This window comes from Ovis canadensis, chromosome 20 (genome assembly GCF_042477335.2).
Source record: "Ovis canadensis isolate MfBH-ARS-UI-01 breed Bighorn chromosome 20, ARS-UI_OviCan_v2, whole genome shotgun sequence".
NCBI classification, from domain to species: domain Eukaryota; kingdom Metazoa; phylum Chordata; class Mammalia; order Artiodactyla; family Bovidae; genus Ovis; species Ovis canadensis.
In genome coordinates this window covers 45,446,475-45,458,724 of record NC_091264.1, presented here as the reverse complement: position 1 = coordinate 45,458,724, position 12,250 = coordinate 45,446,475, and the positions used below count along the sequence as shown (strand labels likewise).

At 38.9% G+C, this 12,250-nt stretch overlaps 3 non-coding genes across 3 annotated transcripts; 2 read left to right on the top strand and 1 right to left on the bottom strand.

Annotated features, from left to right (window-relative positions):
* Positions 1-2,650: 2,650 nt before the first annotated feature.
* TRNAS-AGA (transfer RNA serine (anticodon AGA)) lies at positions 2,651-2,732 on the top strand. Its single transcript has one exon. It is a non-coding gene; the product is annotated as a tRNA-Ser (tRNA).
* Positions 2,733-3,429: 697 nt separating this feature from the next.
* Positions 3,430-3,501, top strand: TRNAD-GUC (transfer RNA aspartic acid (anticodon GUC)). The gene has a single exon. It is a non-coding gene; the product is annotated as a tRNA-Asp (tRNA).
* Positions 3,502-7,265: 3,764 nt separating this feature from the next.
* On the bottom strand, positions 7,266-7,347 carry TRNAS-UGA (transfer RNA serine (anticodon UGA)). The gene has a single exon. It is a non-coding gene; the product is annotated as a tRNA-Ser (tRNA).
* Positions 7,348-12,250: the final 4,903 nt, after the last annotated feature.

The following is a 12,250-nucleotide window of genomic DNA, read 5'->3' as shown; positions in this document are numbered from 1 at the left end:
CCCGCAATGCGGGAGACTTGGGTTCTATCCCTTGGTTGGGAAGATCCGCTGGGGAGGAAAGGCTACCCACTCCAGTATTCTGGTCTGGAGAATTCTGGGTCACAGAGTTAGACAAGACTGAGCGACTCACTTTCTGCAAAATATCTGACCTGATTTATTTTAAATGTCAGTGAAATGAAAAATAAAGTAAGATTGAGAAACTCAATCCATATTAAAGGCCTAAAGAGACATGTCAACTGAATACAATGTATTTTTCTTGAAATAAAGTGTTTGCACAATTGGCAAAGCATTAACAAGATCTTTAGATTAAACAAGACTTTCAACTTTGATTTTATAATTATTCCATGGTTAGGAAAGAGAAGGTCCCAGTTTTCAGAAAATGCATAATGAAGTTTTTAAGGGTAAAGGACTATCTTGTCTAAAATTCATTTGTAATAGTTTAAAAAATTATACATATGTTAATCTGTCTATATTAGGAAAAAGAAAGTACATTTGATAAATTATTAACATTTGATGAATCTAGGTAAAGGATTTATAAAAATTCTTTGTACTATCCTTGCAACTTCTTCTAATAATGTCAAAATAAAATCTTTTAAAAAGGAAAAGAAACAAAAGAACAGTAATAAAAGTGCTGCTACTGCTACTGCTAAGTCGCTTCAGTCGTGTCCGACTCTGTGCAACCCCAGAGAGACGGCAGCCCACCAGGCTCCCCCGTCCCTGGGATTCTCCAGGCAAGAACACTGGAGTGGGTTGCCATTTCCTTCTCCAATGCATGAAAGTGAAAAGTGAAAGTGAAGTCTCTCAGTCGTGTCTGACTCCTAGCGACCCCATGGACTGCAGCTTACCAGGCTCCTCCATCCATGGGATTTTCCAGGCAGGAGTACTGGAGTTGGGTGCCATTGCCTTCTCCGAATAAAAGTGCACTCATTGAAATTAAAGCCCAAATACAATTTGAACATTAGATGTAACAGGTGATGAGGAAATTATTAAATATAATATTAGACCTAACGAAAGAATAGTATGCAAAATTCTATAGTAAGCAAGGAAATAAATAATATTTTTAATAATGACTGATATTTAAGATATAGGAATAAGATGGAAGTACTACACAGCAGTAGTATGCATGGTTAGAGAGTATGAATATAATAAAATCATTTTGGGGTCTAATGATTTTGTGTCAGGTGAAAATGAGAAGTGCATTGAACAGATGAGTATTACATCAGCTTTTCTGTGACACTGCCATCAAAGTTAAAAATTAAGAAAACACCCATCTAGGGTATAAAAATAAACCTGAAAATTTAATCCACATTTTTATTTTAAAATTATTACCATTGTTATTTAAATGTTATTGTTTAATACAAACTTAGGCATAAATAAGCTATATCGTACAACATGGAGAATATAGTCAGTATTTTATAATGACTATAAATGGGGTATAACCTTTAAAAATTGGGAGTCACTCTACTGTATACCTGTAACTTATATAGTATTATACAGCAACTATACTTCAATTTTAAAAATAAAATTAAATTTAAAAAACACAATGTTAGTAGTTAAAATGTTAAAAAGCAATACTGTGCAACAGAGTTATTCAATACATTATTTCTTCAATCACTACTTCACATTTGAAGTAATACATAGATGCCCAATTTCAGCTAAGCTTGAATATTGTCTGTGTTTCTTCTTTTCATTATAGGCCATATACAAAAAGTATGTGTATATAACAAGTGGAAATAAAAATCAAATATTACATTTGCACAAATATATAAAAGTCTAGGAATAAATCTAACAGAAGATTGCAAGAAATCTATATTAAAAACAACAAGATATTACTGGTGAAATTAAATGGAGAAAAATACTATATTTTTCTGTAAGACTGAGTTTTGTTAAAATGTCAACTACTTCCAAATTGATCAATAGATTCTATGAAATCCCAATCAGCTTCCAAATAAGTATTATATGGAAGTTAACTCAGAGGTTCAAAAACATTTGGAAATGTAGAGCAACTTAAAAAATAAGACAATATTGAAGATAGCAAAGCTGGAGAACTTACACAATACATATATCAAGACATACAGTTACTTATAACTCTACAGTAATTAAAATGGTAAACTACTGGTTATTACATATAAGTAAACACCAAAACTTTATCTCTATAGCAAATTGACCAGGTTGAACTACATTCCCCAGAATTCCTTTTTCTGTGTTTCTGGTTAGATGGGCCCAAAAAAATATTCTTGTAGAATATTTGGAGGGAGAAAAGTCAAGGAGAAGCCATCCTGTAACTCATATTCATTTATCTGCGGACTTATCTTGTCACGTGTCAGCAGCTGGGCCTGCAACCGCCCCACATTCCCCTGGATCCTCCTTCAGCCTTCTCTTTTTCTGGACCAAGTGTGTGTGCTTAGCTCCAAATGTAGAGCTCTGGCTTACGCAGGATACCTGAACCACCAAGGTCAGGGGCAACTAGAGCTGACAGATGTCAGTCCATTACTTGGGGCTCCAGTTCATGCTTGTGGGTTCCGGTTTGTTGTAAATATTCCCAGGTTCTCAAAACCTACTTTCCTATACGTAGGGCGATAGTCGACATGGTTTCTGTTCTTTCTTGTCTATAATTTGAAAAAAAAAAAAAATGACACGAAAAAGTTGTGTAGTTGTGGCCGAGTGGTTAAGGCGATGGACTAGAAATCCATTGGGGTCTCCCCGCGCAGGTTCGAATCCTGCCGACTACGACAGCTAGCGTTTTGGAGTGAAATAGGGTGAAAATTTCTTCGCCGAAAGAGAAAATTGAAACGTAAACCACAGCCTTGCCAAGAAATTTTAAATAAACTTGTTCTGTTCTTTGTCCAGGCCAAAACTCCGCGACTATGGGGAAAGGGAGTTATTATTACTCGATTACTTTTTTATTATTAAACTTAAAGGTATCTTAATAAGGTATCTAATTATTTTCCAGCCAGCGGAGCATCCGCACAGTTCTCCCGAACGCCTTTAGTTTCCCTCGCTTCCAAACTCGCTCGATCCTGTGTTTTCAAGACAGTTTTTCGGGTTTTTTTCCCCCTGCGGAAACCAGCCCTGTTTCCTAGGTCACAGTCTTCGGCCAGTGGAAGCACAAGTTCAACTGTTTGGTCGCCTGGATTCGTTGCTTTCAAATGTAGTAGGGAAGAAACCGTCCAAGAAACCAAAGCCATCACTGTCGGAGGAGCAGGCTGTCTTGCTGAGGCTGTAGTTTCAGCTCTGGGGCGGAGGTGTGGAGCGAGAGATCTGAGAGATGGCCGGGAGCCACACTCGGTTGGTCGCGGACAAGTCCGAGGGAATTTAGATTTAAATTTGTCAAAGGTAATCAACAAAGTAAAGCACAAAATTTGTCAGTTAAGAGAACGTCAATGTTTACATTTATTAGATGTCTTTAAGAATTACTGACACAGCTCTTCCTCGTTAGTATAGTGGTGAGTATCCCCGCCTGTCACGCGGGAGACCGGGGTTCGATTCCCCGACGGGGAGGCTGTTTGTGTATTTTGTGTCTCGTCACCTATTTTAAGAATTTCGAACAATTGTATTTTCACTGTTTTGAATGAAATATTACACTCCTTTTTTTCATATAAAAACCCCGGAACTCACTTTGGTTAACGACCTTGAACAGGGGAACGCAGATTCTGCGGCCGCTGCTGCGGCTTCTTCAGAATTCTGTGTTCAGCGATGGCTTCTACTGGGTTCTGGGACTGAGAACTGAACCAACTGGGGACCCTCCTGCAGGTTTTTCGCAACAACCGCACCCTACCCCGCTTCCGTCTTTTCTAGTCCTGGCTGCTCTAATAAGAGAAACATTTCAGCTCAGTTCTTTTTTTTTTTTTTTAGGAGTGATATAATTATTTATTGCTAGTAGTCAAACATCTGCTGAAAGCTGCAAATTTTCCCCAAATACATTAATTTAACAGATATGCTAATATCTGTTAACAGATATGCTAATCCATAGATACATTCTAAATACCAGCTCTTGGACTGGTTAATTCTGACTATATTTGTGTGCATCCATGTTTCTTAAATAAACTTTTAGAGTCAGTTTAATAAGCCAACAGTTAGATCAGTTGAGATAAAATTGCCGACCTGGTGTGACTGTCCATTTTGACTCATTATACCAAATTCAAGTTTTTATAACAACAGGCTTTTAATCTTGAAGTTGTGGTCACCACACTCTAAAAACTTTACTTGTAATCTGAATCCTGGCCAGAAGTCCTCAGACCTATTCAGCCTTCCTCCAAGTTGATTCTGAATGAAAATTCAGTCATTATACTTAATTCCTAATCCTGCTGTCAAGTCATTTCACCATCTCCTACTGCTCAGTTCTTAAATATCAAAGCCAAAGCTACTTTAAGGCCCAGAGGGGAATAAATGACAAAGGACTTTGAATGCTCACTGAGAATTAATAAGATTCTGGTTGTCTGGCACCTACCTTCCGTTTACATCCAGAAAGAAGTACTGGGGCAAAAAGCCAGGAAGATCTAAAAGCCAAGAAGATCTAAAAGCCCGTGTTCAAGTCCTCCATCCTGCTAGACATCTAACTCTGAAATGCTGATAGGGAAATGACACAGCTGGGGGCTCGTGTGTGCTTCAACTGAACTGGCTGCCTAGGCAACTCCAAACTAGTGCCCCTGGATACATATAAATTGTGTGGAGGAACATGACAAAAGTGATCACAGACATGATTTGTTAGAGTTTACCAGAGAAACAAATGAATAGGATGTGTGAAGGAGATTTATTCTGAGGAATTGCCTCCTGTGATAACGGAGGCTGGCAAGTCAAAAATCTGCAGAGTGGGCAGCAAGTCCATGACCCAGGAAGAGCTGATGCTACTGGTCCAAGTCTGAAGGCTTTCAGCACAATTCCCTCTTAGAAGGGAAGCCAGTATTTCACTGTATTTTTGCAGTTGGATGAGGCCCACTCATACTATGGAGGGCAATCTGCTTTATTGAGTCCACTAATTTAAATATCAATCTCTTTCAAAACATACTCAAAGAGCATCACAGAAACACAGATTAATGGTTGACCACATATCTGGACACTGTGACCCAACAGGTTGACACATTAACCATCACAAATATTTACCTACTTGAACGGTTACAATAAAATATCGAAAGGCAGATAATACCAAGCATTGTTTAGGATGTGAAGCAACTGGACTCTTTCATACTTGGGAATGTAAATTGGTTCAATCACTTACAAAAGTGTTTTGGCATTACATACTAAAGCTTGAACATACACAATTACTGTGAATCTGCAATTCCATCTTTAAGTGTTTCCACCCATCAAAAATTCTTATTTGTATTGACTGAAAAACATATATAACAATATTCATAGCAGCAACATTTATCATAGCCAAAACTGGAAACAATCCAAGTGTCTTTGTAGAAGAGGTGGACTTTAGTAATGCATTGATATCTGGGGCTGATTTTGAAGAGTGGAGATGGTGCACAGATGCTTGTCAGAACAAGAGAGAAGGGATTAAGGGGCTTCAGTGACAGAGGAAGCTCAGAATAAGAGTATCCAAGAGGGATGAGGACATTTCTGTATTTGACACACTGCTGGCTTCTCTCCTGCTCCATCCCTTCCATCTCCTAGACTTCCTCCTCCCTTACCCCTTTCTCCTTTTTACTTTTCCACGTAGTCTCTACTCCTACCTGGACCTTATTTCCCCACTTTGTTCCGCATGGGAATCCAAGTACTGAGTTTCTGAATTCATATTTGTTTCCTGAACTGACTGTAAAACCCCAATAAATGTTTACATCCACATTTAATAAAGTTGACCAAAAAAATCAAAAAATGAGCAGATCTAAATAGACATTTCTTTAAAGAAGACATATGGATGGCCAAAAAGCACATGAAAAGATGCTCAACATCCTAATTATCAGAAAAATGCAAATCAAAAGTACAATGAGGTATCACCTCACGCCAGCGAGAATGACCATCATCAAAAAGTCTACAATCAATGCTTGCTTGTTGAGGGTGTGGAGAAAAGGGGAACCTTCTACATTGTTGGGAGGAATGTAACTTGGTACAACCACTATGGAGAACAGTATTTTGAGGGTCCTTAAAAAACTAAAAGTAAAATACAATATAATCCAGCAATCCCATTCCTGGGCATATATCCAGAGAAAACTATAATCCAAAAGGATGCATGCACCTCACAGCACTGTTTACAATAACTAAGGCATGGAAGCAACATAAGTGCGCTTCAACAGAGGATTGGATGAAGAAGAGGTGGTATATATATATACAATGGAATACTCAGTCATGAAAAAAATAAGCAATGCCATTTGCAGCAACATGGATAGATACGGAGATTGCAATACGTTTCTTACATTTTTGACTCTATTTCTGTTTTTTAAATTAGTTTATTTCTTCCTTTTTTTTAGGTCCCACATATAAGCAATATCATATATTTAATATTACTTCACAATACTACATGATGTAAACTAATTTAAAAAACAGAAATATAGTCACAAATGTAAGAAACAAACTTGTGGTTACCAGATTCCTGGGGTGGGGGTGGGTAAATTGGGAAATTGAGATTGACATATATACACTACTATGTAGTACAAGAAACTACTCCATACTCTGTAATGACCTATATGGGAAAAGAATCTTAAAAAGAATGGATAAATGTATATATATATAACGGAATCACTTTTGCTGTACAGCAGAAACTAACACAACATTGTAAATCAGCTATACTCCAACAAAAATTTTTAAAAGGATGCTAATGGTTCTGATACCATTTTGCAGTGTATTATTGTGCAAGTCAACCTGTTTCTTCATCTTTAAAATGGTGCTAATATTATCTACCTGATTGGGTTAAACTGATGATTAAGTGAGATAATCCATGTAATGCCAATTCAGTGCCTGTTCAAAAATCGTAGCTATTAGAGACTATACTATTTTTATAAATCTTGAGTTCCCTAGAACAGATAGCAGCTGTGAAATCACCTCCACCCTAGAAGAGGATGGAATCTGAGTTTGATGCTGAGGACCCAAGTTGACATGACCAGTAAATAACGAAAAGTAAGTCACCTTCCTCAAATCAGGATTAATATTATCTTCACACAACAGTAGAGTTAGTGCTGCATTTCATACTGATGTCAATGTTTCAGACACTATAGTCCCTGGAATTGGCAGGTTGTTAGACCTGACTTGAGTGACTGCAGTGCGGTTTCAGTTGATTGTATCGTTGATGTGAGAGTCTTCGGTTACCGTCTTTGAACGGATAAAACCGTAGTCGGCAGGATTCGAACCTGCGCGGGGAAACCCCAATGGATTTCAAGTCCATCGCCTTAACCACTCGGCCACGACTACCTGGTGGAACCCTCTTATTATTAACAAGTTTGAAGGTACAGCGAGTGATATGCCATTTAATCACTAGGCACCAAAACATAGTGAAAGTTGTTTTGGTGTATAACGGCCGTGGTAACAAAGAATTTCCTAAGCCCATTTGAGACTTCTCACGTTCAGGTGAAATAAGTCATCCATGGCAAGTAGAAATTCAGTGGAGGAAGATGGAATTCAAAGAATCATTCTGAGACAAGGGATCCGAATTTTCTATGCCCTAGAACTAAGGGTGACCCTAGTAGTCTCACACCTGCAAGTGCCAGTGGGACTGGAAACGGGTTGGAAGAAATTTGGAGAAATCTGAAAGCGTGCAGTCAGTCGCGTTTGCTTTCAGCGTTAAACTCTAAAACAGAAGTAGCTCCGATAACCTTCAACTGCATTGACCTTTCCCTGTCTTCAGAGAAGTATTTGAAACCCGATTTGAGCCAGAGTGCGGCGTGAGAGAATGGGGAAGGTCCAGGAGCTGAAGAAAAAGATGCTGGGAAGATCTTCAACCCTCATGCTGGGAAAATCTTCAATTCCTCACTCCTTTTCTTCTTCCCTGAGAGGAAAGCCCATAGCCCAGGAGCCTTAGGGAGAAACTGCTTATATAACAGCTTGAGGACATTCACGGTATAGAAAAACAAACCAAATAAAATAAAATAACCCACACGACCATGTGTGTAATGCCAGACTAACTGTATTAATAGGGTTGTGGATTTAGAGACAACTCAATGAAACCCCGTAGAACTGGATTCTTTTTCCTTTTTTTTTTAAAATGAGGAATTTAGGACTATAGGATTGACTTCTGAGGGTTGAAGTACTTTGCCAAAAGCACCATCAAGTAGATTTAGACAGACTTTCAGATACAAAAGGAGAATGCCTTTCATGGCTGAGGCCCTCAAACTCTCATAACTAAAGCTCTCCCATATCTTGTGCTTTAGGGCAGGCAAAGAGACAGTTCTTCCTGTGGTGGGTTGAACTGTGTCACCCAATAAGAAATGTTGAAATCCTAAGCTGAGGTACCTGTGAATATGACTTTGAGTATAGTCGTTGCCAAGAATATCAAGTTAAAATGAGGTCATACTGGATTAAGGCCCTGAATCCAATGATAGAGTCCTTATAAGGAGAGGAAGATTTGAAACACACATAAAAATAGACACACAGGTACAAAGGCCATGTGAGAGGGAGGCGCAGACTGGAATAATGCAGTTGCAAACCAAGGAACTACAGGGATTTTCAGCAACCACCAGAAGCTAGGAGAGAGCCATGAAACAGATTCTCCTTTAGACCTTCTAGAACCACTTTACACACACCTTTAATTTAGATTTCTGGCCTCTGGAACAGGGAAAGAATAAATTACTGCTGTCTTAAGCCACCCACTTTAATGGTAATTTGTTAAGACAGCCCTATGAAGCATTGCTCCTTTCTGTTTATGCTTGAAACAAAATCCTTCTTGCCACTTTTGCACTTCCAAATTCCACCAGAGAGCCTCGTACAAATTTTGGGTTGGCCAAAATGTTCATTCAGGCTTTTCTGTAAAACTAGAACGAAATTTTTGATCCATCCGTAGTTACTCCCTTTCATATAGTAAACTAATTTTGGAGAAAACTCTCCTAGGGAGGTAATTCAAACTAAAGGAAATCATTTATGTGCAAAGACATATATGATACTTTTAGTTATAACAATAAAATAAACATTTCCAACAATGGAAAGAGGGATGATTATATAACTTGGGTTATATATACCTGGAAGAATATTACCAAACCATTAAAGACAATATTTTGTAAGAAGTTGTGAATGGCTCAGGGAAAAAGTACAAGATATAATGTTAAATGAAAAGAGTAGGATAAAAAACGTATATGCTATAAGACTTCAATTATGTAAAATTTTTGAGGGTGAGAGAAAATACACTGAAGTGTTGCTAGTGTGGTTTCTTGGTTGTGCGATTGTGTTTTTTTTTTCTTTGTTTTTCTAATGTGAAGCAGACATCATTACTCAAGTTTTAAAAATGAAGAAGCAGAAATAGTGATTTTATTGCTGGAACAAGAGAAATACAATCTCTAGATACAAGGCTTTCATATTATTCTGTAATCACACATTTAGCTCAAGATGTTAATAAGTTAACAATAAAAATAATTTAAAAAGAAGTAATCCCACAATGATGAAAAGAGCATGAAAGCAAATGACAGATGGTAAGAAACATAGTTTACCTCCCCAGATTTCAGTATCTTGATGCAGTTGAGATTTAGTTCTTACTCATGTAAGAGTCCATTGTAGACTCACTCTTGAGTCAGCAAAGAAAGGGGAGCCCATTTTTGCCCTTGTGGTGATTCAGGGACCCAGGCTTCTTCTATCTTAAGGATCTGCTATCTTGTAAGGCTTGAGAAAGTCCACACTTCTTTAAAGTCTAGGAGTACATGTTACTTTGGCATTCATAATCTGTTTGTTGTGACTAATCACTCAGCCACCTTGAGATGCAAACTGTTATGCAGATTGTTATGCAAATTGAGATGCAGGTATAGATGCTGGCTGGGTAAATTATTCCCATAGACAACTCCCATAGATAACTATGGATCCAGGGTATCCTCAGGGGGATGGCGTCAGTGACCTAGACAAATAATTTATTTAGAGATATAGAAAGAAATAAAGAAGGAATATAGCAGTTAGGAAAATATAGGAGAGAAAGAGGCTGATACTCCTTGGTTTACGCAGAAAGCCAATAAAGCCTCAGACAAGAGACTTGCTCTGTTCATGTAGGCCACAGGGGCCCACTTGAATAGCAGATGGTGCCCCGCCTTGGGCTCCCTCTTGCATCGGTCTTAGAAGCCTGGGCAGGATAGTGAACTCAGAGGGCCTCTACGCCCCAGGGAGTCAGCCTGAAAAGAAGATAAAGAAAGAAACAAAGAAAGACATGGGGAGACCAAGCTTCAGTAAGCGAAGCCCAAACTTTATTTTTCAGGAAAGCTTATATACCTTGAGTTGTACATTGAAAATAATGGAAGACGCATAGTCATGCAGGGTCAGCAGTCCTGACCCTTATCGGGACCCGGCGTTCTCCCTTCCAATATACAAAGATCTTGGGTGATTTACATCATCTTCTGGCCAGGGGGCCTGGTAACATCTTATGACCCTTTCTGATAATGATTAGTCAGCCAGAAAACTCATTTTCTCCAAAGGTGATTTTTCTAAAATCAGGCGCCACCCTCCGAAAGCACTAGATAAGGTTGCATTCCTTTAGGGTAAAGGTGAAGTGGGCTATAGCATGGGAGGAATTTATTAACTCAAGATCTAATGTGGTTAAATCAAAGGACATTGTTCACAAGCTTTAGAGGAAGGTGGTTGAGGATAGCCCCCCATTAACATCAGAGGTGTTGGTGAGAGGCATGATATAGTAAAACAGACAGATTCTGGTTTGGGGGTAGATGCTCGAGAGGATTCAGGGGGGTCCCTCGAGGCCTGATCTTGCCTTTGCCCATCAGGCCTCTTCCTCATGACCTTTGCCATGGGTGGGATCTCCCGTGCTGGCTCCCGGCAGAACATGGATTGAGGTGAACATTACAATTATCAGCAACATTTGGGGAGGCAGAAAAGAGTTCAATAAATAGTAACTGAGTTAGTAGAGTGAATAAAGCTGAAACCTTACTGTCTGCAAGGTGGAAAGCTACCAATTATAAAGTTACTAACATCTGTAAAGGATATTTTAGATTCTTGGAAAAGCTAATAGGAATTGGGAAAGAAAAAAAAAAAAAACAAGATTAAAGGAAATTACTCTCTGAGAAAACCGTCATGGAAAGACCAAACCACAGAGGACATATCAGGCATCCTGATTGCAATTGTCTGTCATATAAAATCACTTTAAAATGGGTCCATCTACTGGTATATCAGGTTCATAATACCAATTAGGTTTTGCAAGCTACCTCTTAAATAGAACTGGACTGCTAAAAGAATGCTCAAACTACCGAACAGTTGCAATCATCTCACATGCTAGTAAAGTAATACTCAAAATTCTCCAAGCCAGACTTCAGCAATATGTGAACTCCCTGATGTTCAAGCTGGTTTTAGAAAAGGCAGAGGAACCAGAGATCAAATTGCCAACATCCGCTGGATCATGGAAAAAGCAAGAGAGTTCCAGAAAAAACATCTACTTCTGCTTTATTGACTACCCCAATGCCTTCGACTGTGTGGATCACAATAAACTGTCGAAAATTCTGAAAGAGGTGGGAATACCAGACCACCTGACCTGTCTCTTGAGAAATCTGTATGCAGGTCAGGAAGCAACAGTTAGAACTGGACATGGAACAACAGACTGGTTCCAAACAGGAAAAGGAGCACGTCAAGGCTGTGTACTATCACCCTGCTTATTTAACTTCTATCCAGAGTACATCATGAGAAACGCTGGACTGGAAGAAACACAAGCTGGAATCAAGATTGCCAGGAGAAATATCAATCACCTCAGATATGCAGATGACACCACCCTTATGGCAGAAAGTGAAGAGGAACTAAAAAGCCTCTTGATGAAAGTGAAAGAGGAGAGTGAAAAAGTTGGTTTAAAGCTCAACATTCAGAAAACGAAGATCATGGCATCTGGTCCCATCACTTCATTGGAAATAGATGGGGAAACAGGGGAAATAGTGGCTGACTTTATTTTTCTGGGCTCCAAAATCACTGCAGATGGTGATTGCAGCCATGAAATTAAAAGACGCTTACTCCTTGGAAGAAAAGTTATGACCAACCTAGACAGTATATTCAAAAGCAGAGACATTACTTTGCTGACTAAGGTCCGTCTAGTCAAGGCTATGGTTTTTCCTGTGGTCATGTATGGATGTGAGAGTTGGACTGTGAAGAAGGCTGAGCACCGAAGAATTGATGCGTTTGAACTGTGGTGTTG